Source organism: Phodopus roborovskii, unplaced genomic scaffold, assembly GCF_943737965.1.
Source record: "Phodopus roborovskii unplaced genomic scaffold, PHOROB, whole genome shotgun sequence".
In the NCBI taxonomy this organism is placed as follows: Eukaryota; Metazoa; Chordata; class Mammalia; order Rodentia; family Cricetidae; genus Phodopus; species Phodopus roborovskii.
In genome coordinates, this window is record NW_026126636.1 from 7095206 (window position 1) to 7108104 (window position 12899).

Below are 12899 nucleotides of genomic sequence, written 5' to 3' on the forward strand. Positions count from 1 at the left end.
GGTGATGGGGTTAAGAGTGGCTGAGGCTGGATGTGCAGCATCGTGGTCAAGAGGTGCAAGACAGAGATGGTAAAGGAGTCGGGAAGATGCTGACCAAGGGCTACAAAATTTCAGCTACGCAACACAAGTTCCAGATACATCATGCAACACAGTGACAATGACTAATGGTTTTTAAAAGACTCAGCAGATATTGAGTGTGCTCACTACCAAAAAAAAGTGACAGGTAGATTTAGTCATTCCAAAGGACATCAGGGCTCCACATGCTTTACACAATACAAGAAATTTCACCCAGCACTCAGGAGTCAGACACGGGCAGATCTCTGTGAGTTCCAAGCCAGCCTGATCTAGACAGCAAGTTCCAGGACAGCCAGGACTATCACAAAGAGAAATTCAGCCTTGAACAACCCCCCAACACCGCCCCCAAAAAAACCCTTTCATCTCAAAATTCAGACAAACCCTGCTCTACCACATTTTCTTTTACTTCTTGGTTTTGAGAGGGTCTCTTTGTGTAGACCAGGTAGTCTTCAACATGCAATGTGGACCAAGCTGACCACGAATTCACAAACATCCTTCTGCATCTGCCTCTCTGGTGCTGAGATTTAAAGGAAACACCATAACGTCTACCTGTTGTTGTTTTGGTTTGGTTTGTTTGTTGTTTTGTTTTGGAGACAGGGTTTCTCTGTGTAGCTTTGGAGCCTGTCCTGGTTTGTTTATTTGTTTGTTTGGTTGGTTGGTTTGATTTTGAGACAGGGTTTCTCTGTGTAGCTTTGGACCCTGTCCTGGCACTCACTCACTTTGTAGACCAGGCGGGCCTTGAACTCACAAAGATCCACCTGCCTCTGTCTCCTGATTAAAGGGCTTTTTTCTGTTGATTCAACTTTGTAAAAATACAACCAATAATCGTGTTGTTTCTAACACTCCCTTGTACTACAGAAAACTGAAGAGAATGAACTCAAAATGACCACACAAAGCAACAACTAAAACACATCGAGTCGTTGTTATGTACCTGACACTGCTCTAACAGGCTTTACAACTGTCCTTCTAACCGGATACCACTGAGCCACGTCCCCACATTCAACGACAGCACTGCACATCTGGATCTGGCCCGTATTGCCCGGTTCCACACACAGGCACCCTGAAAATTACTAGCCCTCAAGTACACTGAATTCTGTGCTATCACTTTCTATTCCAGAAACCCTCAAAAGTGAACAGAAATTGCCTACCACCTCCACTCTTCCCCTGCTTTGAAAAGAAGGCCTGTAAAGGTCAAAGGTGATGTGTGATGTCATTGACATAATAATCGATTTAGCAAATCGAGATTTGAAAGCACTAAGGCTCTGTAGGTTCCTACCTATAACATCTTGGAGAAAGGGAGTGATGTAGAGAGATGTCAATGATCTCTGAAACGATTATATGAATATTGAGTGGAGAGAGAGGGCCACAACATACCGCTTGCTCACTTACTGACAATTCTATATTCCACAACTAAACCTCATTTCTCAAACACAATGAAGAGCAAACTCACACTTGAATCTTACATGTGTGGCAATAATGTTCGCATTCTTCTCCAGGCCCTCCTTTTGAACAATGGCAGACTCGGGGAGCCTGAGGCAGCATGGGCTCCCAGACTACACAGCCTAGCGAGCACTTCCTTCACTTCCCACGACACTCGCGATGGCTCCAGCTCTGAGAAATGATGGACTCAACAAGTAGCTGCCCTCCTAGGCGGCCCTGGGCGTCCCAAGCTCAAGCCTGGACCCCAGGGACAGCTGCCCTCAGACTGCGTCCCTGACCTCAGGTTCCTGAAGCCTGGTCCTCTGCCCTGTGACCGTGAGAGAGAGCAGGAGCAGAAAGCGACAGCACAGTGACACCGACGATCAGAGCTCGAGACGCGCGTGCACACTCACGCACACGCGCGCACACACACATACTCACACACCACGGTCCTTGCACACTCACACACACACACACCGCGGGCTCCCGCCTCGCTCAGTGAAGAATTACCCCAGGCACTTCCTCCAACCAGAGAGCTCTGACCGTCCGCGGTGGCTCAGCCAGGACACCGGAAGTTGATAGTTTACGTCCTGCGCGGTGGCTCCTGGGAAATATAGTCCCGGCGTTCAGAACTCGAGGAAGGCCCTGGCTCTGCGGGTCAGCGAGGTCCCAGCATGCAACCGGGTCAGCCGGCTCGGGGCCTGCCCCAGTGGTTTGTGGGAGTTCCCACGGGGGTGCGCGTTGAAGGGGGGCTCCCTTCCGGGTTCCGGGTGGCTCCCCTCCCCTCCTAGCGGGAGCTCACATGAGCTCAGGTTTAACGTGCACGGCTGGGGTGAAGTCAGATCGGTCGGGACAGAACTGCTTTGACTACGCTTTGCCTGGGGTCCCTGCAGAAGGATCCCACCTCGCTGTGTGTGCGATGGGCGGCACTGTGATGAATTCGAAAAGTCTGAACTAAAGAACTGGTTGGTTTTTTTTTTAAACGAGTGTAGTTAACATCAGAGATTTCAGGGTGCCGGATGTGCTGGACCCTTCCAAGGTTCTGTGTCCCTGTTAGCTAAACAGACAAACGTGACTGAGGGCCACATCGGTATGTAGCAGAATATTGAATGTTTAGCACATGAAGGCACCCGTAAAAAAGAACGCTTCGGTTTCTTTGTAGGGAAAACCTACTTTGTGGGAAGACGACAGTATGGAACTTTAAAAGTCACTTTTGTTGTTTCATATTTACACGATTTTTTTTTTTAATTCTCGAACGTGATAGGAAACAAAATTTCAAAACAATGCACGTTCCTACTAAGAACGCTAATCGTATTAAATGAATTATAGCCTGCGGTGGTGCTGCACTCGGTAAGCAAAGGCAGGTGGATCTCGGAGTTGGAGGCCAGCCTGGTCTAAAAGAGCTAGTTTCAGGACAGCCTCCAAAGCCACAGAGAAACCCTGTCTCAAAAAACCAAAACATAAATAAATAAATTATAAATGACCCAAATGCCTAAAATATAGATTGTCAGATTAGATATGAAAATAAGTCAGACCCAACCATGGGTTAACTACAGAAAATATGTTAAAGGTAAGTATTCCACCAGATTCAGAGTGACCCTCTTCTCAATAGTCAAAAGAATCAAGTCGATTTTAAAACTGAGGTAGGTTGGGGACAAAGAACATTGTCAGTGATAATAAAGAGGACAATTCATCAAGTGAAAATACACTTGACGGGACATGGTAACACATGCCTTTTAATCCAGCCAATGGGGAGGCAAAGCCAAGTGGATGTCTGTGAGATCGAACTAGGAGTATTTCAGCTACAGCTATAGAGTGAAACCATGACCTAAAATTCAAAGATCTGCTACCTCTGCCTCCTGAGTACTGGGATTAAAGGTGTCCACCATCACCACTCATCTGGATTTATGTTTAAATAAAGTCAGACATCAATCTAATGCATGTTAAGTATGTCTACTTTTGGTTTCATTTGGATTGCTTTAGATTGGGGGGGTTTGGTTTGGGTTTTTTTTTTTTTTTTTTTTTTTTTTGAGACAAGGTTTCTCTGTGTGGCTCTGTCTATCCTGGAACCTGCTCAGCCAACCAAGCTGGCCTGGAATTCAGAAATCTGCTTCCTCTGTTTCTCAAGGGCTAGGATTAAAGTCATGCACCACAGCCCAGCTCTATCTTATGTTTTAAATAACATCAGACATCAAGCAAATGAATATTAAACATGTCTACTGTAATTGGTGAGACTGTTAATCCCATTCCTGACCTTTGATGCTGAATCTCTTTGAATCCCATGAAGTTCTGAAAGACCTGTGACAATAACATTTATTGACTAAGTGTTGTTCATCCCCCCATACCTTTTTTTTTTAATTTTTCATATGCGTAATGCACATGTTTGCATGTGTGTGGGGAGTGGTATGCACGCAGCTGTGCACATATGTGAACAATCACACACACACACACACACAAAACTCAGAACACTGCAAAATAAAACAAAAGTTTCCCCAAAATCTCATTGGATTCACTTGTTTTGGCCAGCTTAGCTGAGCATGTGGCCCACCCTGAGGTATGATGGGTATACTCGGAGACTCCAGAGAAGACTGGCTCTTCCTTAGGCAGCAGGTATCAATTACAGATAGTTCAGTGGTTAGTACACTTCCTTTCTCAGTGTGGAGACTTGTCTTGCTTGAACCTGTGCAGGCGCTGTGCATGCCGCCCGGATTCTGTGAGGTCATTTGTGCATCAGTCCTGTTGTGTCTGGAAGAGTTTCCTTGTCACACACCCCTCCTGACTATTACAGTCTTCCTGCCTCCTCTCCTGCACAGACCCCCTGAGCTTTGAGTGTTTCTTGTGTTTTTTATTTGCGTAGTTTTCTTTCCCAGGCTATCCTAGAAGTCATCATGTGTAACCCAGGAGGCAATTCTCCTGCCTCAACCTCTCAAATTCTGGAATTACAGGTAAAAGCCACCACACACAGCTTCAAACCTTAGGAGAAAGGAGTCGTTTGAATTGTAGGCATCCAGAACTTTTCTTCTAGGCATTAGACCCTCTGGGGCTCTCTCTGTTGTTGCTGCTGCTGGAACAGAGTCAGGTGCATCTCTCAAGTCCCTCACAAGCTAAGTGTCAGTGTCCTGCGCCCTAACCCCTGTAGGGAGTACAGGAAAACTTTCCTTTCAGACACTTCTGGCAGCCTAGGACAAGCTCTGGAAATGGGGATAATTTGAACAATTAGTATGATGACAAAAAAGTTGTCATCTGGTGGTGCATGCCTTTAATACCAGCACTCAGGAGGCAGAGGCAGGCAGATCTCTGTGAGTTCAAGGCCAGCCTGGTCTACAGAGTGAGTTTCAGGACAGGCTCCAAAGCTACACAGAGAACCCTATCTCAAAAAAAAAAAAAAAAAAAAAAAAAAATCAAACAAACAAAAAGCATATACAGACTGACAGAGGAATAGTCTGGAAAGGAAATGGGTGAACAAGTAGAGATGAGCATCTGCACAGTGTCCTGACCACAGCCCATCTCAGAAGGCTCTGTGGGATTCCCGGTAGTGCTCAGCCCTGATGCTCCGGGAAATGTTCCATCCCAGAAGACTCTCTTAGCAGTTCACCTGCGGCGTCTCCTTGATTTCTTCCCTGTGTTGGTTGCCTCTGAATTCTTTGATTTGTTCTTAGACATTTTTAAGTCATGTAATCAAGGCTAACTCAACACTAAGTAGGATGAACTGTAGAGCTTATGCACAGAATATTTGTATCTTTTTAAAATTACATTTATTTGTGTGTGTGTGTGTGTGTGTATGCGTGTGCACACACACACACGTGCGCTGGGAAGATGAATCAACAGTTGAGAATACTGACTGTTCTTCCAGAGGAAATGAATTCAATTCCCAGAACACACATGATGGCTCACAACCAACTGTAACTCCAGTTCAGAAAATCCAAAGCCTCTTCTAGCCTCTGTAGGCACAAGGCATGCTGGTGGCCCACAGACATACATGCAGGCAAAACACCCATGCACATACAACTATTTTAAAAGAACTTAGTTATAAAAAACAGCAGTGACAATTCTATTTCATATGATCCAGAAAAACTCACATGTCCCTCTCTTTGTCTCCATACTGGAGGCGGGCACAGGCACCAGTCACTGAGGGATGGTGTCATTGGATGAGGAGATGGGTGTGGCCATCCTCATTCATCCTGTAATAGGGGTCCTAGATGACGCGGTATTATGGTTTAAGAGAAAATGTCCCCATAGGCTCACACTATTGAGAGCTATGGCCTTGCTCTTAGAGGAAGGTGGGCTTTGAGTCTCAGATGCTCAAGCCAGGGCAAGGTCTCTTCCTGTTGCTAGGGACCCAGATGCAGAACTCTCAGCTCCTTCTCCTGCATGTCTGCTTGCATGTCACTGTGCTTCCTTCCCGCCACGACGACAACGGATTACACCTCTGAAACTGTAAGCCAGCCCCAATTAAATGTTTTCCTTCATAGGGGTTGCCATGGTTACGGTGTCTCTTCACAGCGATAGGAACTCAATTGAGACACCGGCATCGAGGCCATGGAAGCAAATAACCAACCACCTTGTGTCAGGCTCTGGCCAAGAGCCCGTGCTGCCTTCCAGGGTGGGACGGAGACCCGCGTATGGGGGACCTTGTAGAACCAGTCAAGCTATCTGATGCCTGGAGACCTGAACAATGTCTTTCAATCAAAATAACCCAAGTGAGCTCCTTGTGAATACTTGACCTACTTAAGATGCATGAGGTAAATGTTTATTTGCTCAGAGCAATGGGAGTTTCCTATTTTAAATCTAGACATCTGCTGTTGCGTACAATGGCCACCAGGTGGCAACAGGAATCCAAGGATAAAAGCAAAGAGACAAGTGGTCCATTGCCCCTCCGTTGTTTACAAACTCATCTCTCTGCCATTACAGATTACGAAAACAAAAGGAAGGGGGTTAGGGAAGAGGAGGAGAGGGTCAAGATCCCGCCACCCCCAGCAAGAGAGAGGAAAGAACTTGGGGTGGGGGGGTGGGGAGAGGGAATGACCAGGGGTTTGTTTTTCCGACATGAAGTTCATGTTTAAGTGCAATAGGCAAATCATGGTGGGGAAATTAAGAAAATTAAAAGGCAACAAACAAGGCAGTTCTGCCAGATGTCAAAAGCAATATAATTGGGGCGGTGAGGTGGCTCAGCAGATAAAGGGGCTGTCCAGTGAAGCCTGACAGCCTCAGCTCCGTCCCAGGGGAATGACGCAAGAGAATCAGGAGTTTGAGCCAAGCCTGGGCTAAGTAGACTGTGTCTCCAAAGACTTCACATAATAATAACAACAATAATAACAAATTTAAAGTAGAAATATTGGGAAACATGAAGAAAACCTAATGTTAGTGGACATAATACATGGGAATTCACACAAAGGAATGTAAGCATGTGAATACATACTGAAGCATAATGAAAAGAGCACAATACAGCTGGGTATAAAAGTGCCTGCAATCCCAGGAGCCCAGAGCTGGGAAGATGACACAGGAGGTGCAGGAGTGCAGGGCCAGCCTCTCAAAAAGAAAAATAAGGGGCTGGAGCAATGGCTCAGAGGTTAGGAGCACTGGCTGCTCTTCCAGAGGGCCTGAATTCAATTCCCAGCAACCACATGGTGACTTACTACCATCTGCAATGAGATCTGGTGCCCTCTTCAGGCCTGCAGGCATGCAGGCAGACAGAACGCTGCATATGTAATAATAAATAAATAAATAAATCTTTTTAAAAAAAGAAAAACGAAAAATAAGAAAGAAAAAGGAAGAAAGACTAGTGGGGCCAGGGAGATGGCTCAGAGTGTAAGAGTACACACCCGCTCTCACAGAGGACCCCACACCCGCTCTCACAGAGGACCCCACACCCGCTCTCACAGAGGACCCCACACCCGCTCTCACAGAGGACCCCACACCCGCTCTCACAGAGGACCCTACACCCGCTCTCACAGAGGACCCCACACCCGCTCTCACAGAGGACCCCACACCCGCTCTCACAGAGGACCCCACACCCGCTCTCACAGAGGACCCCACACCCGCTCTCACAGAGGACCCCACACCCGCTCTCACAGAGGACCCCACACCTGCTCTCACAGAGGACCCCAGTGGGTCCTAGCATTTTTATTGAATGGCTCACAATTGCTTGTCACCATACCTCCTAGGAATCTGGTGTCATCTGTAAGACCTGTACTCATATGCAGAGACCCACACACACATAAACACACACACACATATTAAGAAATAAAATTAAATATTCCTAAAGGAGGGAGGCAGGTGTGGGGTGGGGTGGTGTACCCCTTCAATCCTAGGCAGATCTTTTTGAGGTCAAGGTCAGTCTACTCCACAGAAAGAGTTCCAAGCCAGCCAAAGCTATATAGTGAGTCCTTGTCTCGAAAGAAAAGGGGGGTGGGGGGTAGAGAGATGGCTCAGTGGTTAAGAGCACTGAGTTCAATTCCAACAACCACAGACCTGGTGGCTTGCAATGGGATCTGATACCCTTTTCTGCCATGCATGTATATATGCAAATAGAGACTCTTACACATAAGTAAATAACTCTTAAATTTAAAGATGGAGAAGGGAGGGAAGAAGGTAAAGAGTTCTCTGGTGTCCCATTTGTCTTGTCACCTGAGCCCATCAAAAGTTCTACCGTTGGATGACACTGCTGGCAAAGTCACGGGGAAGGGACTCTGCATCCCTTCCTCCCTGCCTCCACAGAGTGAAAGAAACATATATGCCTGAGGTGATTCGCATGATTAACTCATGACATGCCCTGCATATGTATGGAAATGTCACACTGCGGTTGGGGTATTGCTCTCCACAGTGGAACACAAGCCTAGAATCCCCCAGTGAGGGGCTGGGGACCTGGCAGGAACAAAGCCCTGGGAACCATACCCTGCACAAATGCATGTGAGAAGAGGTGTCTGAAGGTTACTATGGGGGACATCAGTCCCTAGTTCACTTTGGGGGAGAGAAGAGTAGAGACTGGGTGAGTAACAGGGAGGAATGTCTGGGTGGCAGGCAACTTCTATTTTTGGTTTGGTCATGGTTCTAAGTGGTTCACCTTAAAATAATACCATTTGGGATTTTGCCGAATTTCAAGAATTTCTATTTTTAAGAACTTGCTGGACTTGCTTCAACAAAGAAAGACGGCTTTTATATTTTTTCTTTTTTATAATTTATTTTAAATTTTATTTTATGTGTATTGGTGCTATTTCTATGTCTGTGGGAGGGTGGCAGATCCTCTGGAACTGGAGTTACAGACAGTTGTGAGCTGCCATGTGGGTGCTGAGAATTGAACCCAGGTTCCCTTAACCAGTGCTCTTAAACACTGAGCCATCTTTCCAGTCCATTAACTTTTTTTTTTTTTTAGAGCAAAAGTTTTGTCCCTTGAGTTAGGATCCCAAACACCAGCACAAGCTAACCTGGAACTCACTATGTATTCCAAGCTGGCATAACTTGCAGCAAATCTCCTGCTTCAGTCTGGCAAGTGCTGGGATTACAGGTATGAGCCACCACACCTACCTGAAGACTATTTGAAATCAGTTTCTAATAGATTGGAAGGGTTTGCTGCTAGGAAGTACTGTTCCCTGCCTGTCCAGCCATCTCTCCAGGCTGCAATGAAGGTTTGAATGAAGCCATGTTTACTCTTTGTTGGCTTCTGACATTCCATTTCCCACGAATGGCATTTCTTTTCTTCTTTGGGCTTGGATAAGATGCCACGATGTGTATATATATCGTACAATTTCCTTGTCCATCCCTTCTATGACAGGCTTGCCTGCTGGCTCCATAATTTAGTCTCATGATAGTACTGTAGATATCTGCCCCCTCCCATCCCTGCTATAAACCTGGGAGTGAGTGGAGAATGTGGTAGTTCTAATTTTAGCATTTATCATTCTTCCTTCCTTCCTTCATTCCTTCTTTTCTCTCTCTCTCTCTCTCTCTCTCTCTCTCTCTCTCTCTCTCTCTCTCTCCCCTTATGCACCCTGGCTGTCTTGGAAACTGCTGTGTAGACCAGGCTGGCCTCAGACTCACCAAGACCCACCTGCCTCTGCAGACAGGTACTTTGGATTCAAGGCCACCCTGAACTACACAAGACCCTGTCTCATGAACTCCTCAAAACTATAAAGAAAGAAAAAAAAAACACACAAAAAGGACATTAGTCATGTGAAATATGAGACACAAAGGATATTTTTCTAGGAAACTACCAATTTTCTTTATTTTTCATGAGCATTGGTGCCTTGTCTGTGTGTATGAACTTGTGAAGGTGTCAGGCTCCCTGAAACTGAGGTGACTGACAGCTGTGAGCTGCCGTGTGGGCGTTGGAAGATTGGACCCAGGTCCTCTGGAAGAACTACCAATGCTCTTAACCGCTGAGCCATCTCTCCAGTTTGTTCCAGGATAAAGTAATACATCTGAATAAATTGATAGCCACAGAAAGATTTGAATTTGTAAGCAAAGACCTACCAAATAGGCATGAGGGTCAATCAGGCTATACAGAAAAGAAAAACATGGACCAGTTCCACTTATTAAAAGGTATACATGGGGCTAGAGAGAAAGGACAGAGCACTTTCTCTCTGTGAGTTCGAGACCAGCCTGGTCTACAAAAGCTAGTTCCAGGACAGGCTCCAAAGCCACAGAAAAACCCTGTATCCAAAAAACAAAAATAATAGTAGTAGTTGTAGTAGTAATAATGATGATGATATTATGATTGGGGAATCACTATAACATAAGAACTGTATTAAAAGATGTCAGCACTAGGAAGACTGAGATCCACTGGAATGGAGCTTAATAAATTAAACAAAGGAAGGCTGGGATGAAGCTCGGTGGTAGAGCCCCTGCCTAGAATCCCCCAGTGAGGGGCTGGAGGTGTGACTAAGCAATAAAACACTTGTCTAGAACCCATCAGAGAGGAGTTAGAAGTTGGCTCAGTGATAGAACAAAAATGATCTATGGGATTGACAAATTCCATCCCTGTTTCCTTTCATCACTCAAGGCTAGGTCCCTGCTTGGAGACTGCCTATTCCTACCACCTACATGTTTCACTGACACTGAATCACCCCAAGGGGTTAGTAAATACACTAATGATGTCAGCCTAACCCAAGCATGTTGGTTATTGCACAATTTTCAGTAAAAGTATCTTAAAGCACTATGGGCAAGCAGCTCTTAGCTAAAGGGAAAGTCTTAGTAATAAAGGATTTGTAACTGGGCATGGTGGCCAAACCATCAATTCCAGCACTCAGAGGACAGAAACAGGCATCTCTCTCTCTCTCTCTCTCTCTCTCTCTCTCTCTCTCTCTCTCTCTCTCTCTCTCAACAGATTGCTTTGGAGTCTGTCCTGGACCTAGCTCTGTAGACAAGGCTGGCCTAAAGCTCACAGAGATCCACCTGCCTCTGTCTCCCAAGTGCTGGAATTAAATGTGTGGGCCACCAACGCCTGGCTCAGGCATACATCTTGAGTTTGAGGGTAGCCTGATCAGAAATTTCTAGGACAGCCAGGGCTACAGAGAGACCCTATCTCAAAAAGCAAAACAAAACAAAAACAACAACAACAACAAAAAAAAACAGCAAAAAAAAAAAAAAAACCTGTGTGTATGTGCCACATGGGCACAAGTGTGTGAGTGTGTGTGTGTGTGTGTGCGCGCGCGCGCGCGTGCGCGCCTATGCACTCAATGCCAACCATGATGCACATACAGAAGTTAGAGAAGTTACAGTTTTCTCCCTCCACCATGTGGGGTCTGGGGGCAAACTCTGGCTTGGCAATTTCACCAGGCAACAAGTGACAGCCAGGAGATTTGTCAGCCAACTACAGGAATTGGATCATGTCCCGTGACCTTTCAGCAGCAGTGTCTCAGAATCCAGCCACGGTGTTAATTAAAATTAACTAATTAACTCATTAAAAGTATTCTCTTCCCCTCTCTCTCCAGAGCCCCAGACTACTTAGGAGCATCAAACTGGAAAGACCCAGAATTCTGCCCCTTAAAGTTTATGGTTCTTGAACAAGCCACTGACATTCCACACGATTCTGTGCACTCTATACGTAGACAAGTAGCATTAAAAAAAAAATATGGTGCAAAGGGAAAGCTAGGAAAATATATAGGCAGGTAGAGAAAGCAGAAATGGGCTTGCAGCCAGGGTTGCTTCCTTTCTTGTGAAAAAGGCCAGACGGAAATGGTCCACTCAGGGACAAATACATAGGCAAGACGATAAGCTCGGAGGACTCAGCCGTCTATGCTTTGGACAGACTCCCAACTCAGAAATATGCCAGCCTGCCTCAATAAAACTCCCCCCCAACACACACACACACACACACACACACACACACACACACACACACACACAATCTTGTTTCCCTCAGACAGTCAATTCTTTGTCTGTTCAAGAATCGAACTCAGCTAACACCAGACTCTCAGTTACTAATGTAGGGGCTGCAAAGATGGGTCAGTGTTGAAGAACACATACTGCTTTTGCCGAGAACCTAAATTTGGGTTCCTAGCACCCACATGAGGCGATTCACAATTGACCGCGACCAAAGGTGGAGGAGATAAGAAGCCCTCTTTGGGCACGTGCATGTGTACACACTCACACACTCACACACACACACACACACACACACACACACACACACACCAGTGGCAGCTTTGGATTGCTGTTATTTGTAGGTTGTTTTTGTTTTTGCCGCCTTTGATTCTTGCTTTGCCATTCATGATTTAGCAGTCTCGGACAAGTGACTTCGTTTCTCTGGGTCACCTGTAAACGAGGCTCGTCGTGAGGATTTCATGACATCATTTGAGCAAAACCTTTGGCGCAACCCCCCATACTGAAGCTCATTAAGAAGACAGGGGAGTCTGCAGAGGCAGGTGAGGCAAGCGGATGTGGCTGTGAAATCTCCGGGACAATATACTTCACCCGCCAGCCTCCCCTTGCCCACAGAGGCACTGAAAAAGCCTGGTGCCCTAACTTCTGTCACCTCTAGCTCTCTGAAGCTGTGGTTTCATGCAGCGTAATGTTCCAAGCACGGACTACATTTCCCAGCATCCACTTCCAGTTAAGGCCAGAAGAGACTAAGTATCCCGCGAACCTCGTCCGAACCGCTTTACGAGTTCCGGGCCGTAATCTCCATTCATTCAGCTCCTATGTTTCTCTTGGCTAAACGTGTCCGTTACCGTCAACCCCAGCCTGAGCAGGGCGCCTTCAGGGTCTGTGGGAAGCGTTGGTGCCTTCTCCCCGGTAGGAGATAGAGTCTAAGGCCGTGGGGGTCGTGTGGCCTGGGACGAACCCACGGCCTTGAAGCTTGGGACTACATCTCCCAGGAGGCATTGCTGCGGCGTCGGCGGCACGTCACTGGACACCGCCAAGAGCCCCGGGGGTGGGGGGAGAGGGACTTGGGGGCCGACCGGGAGCCG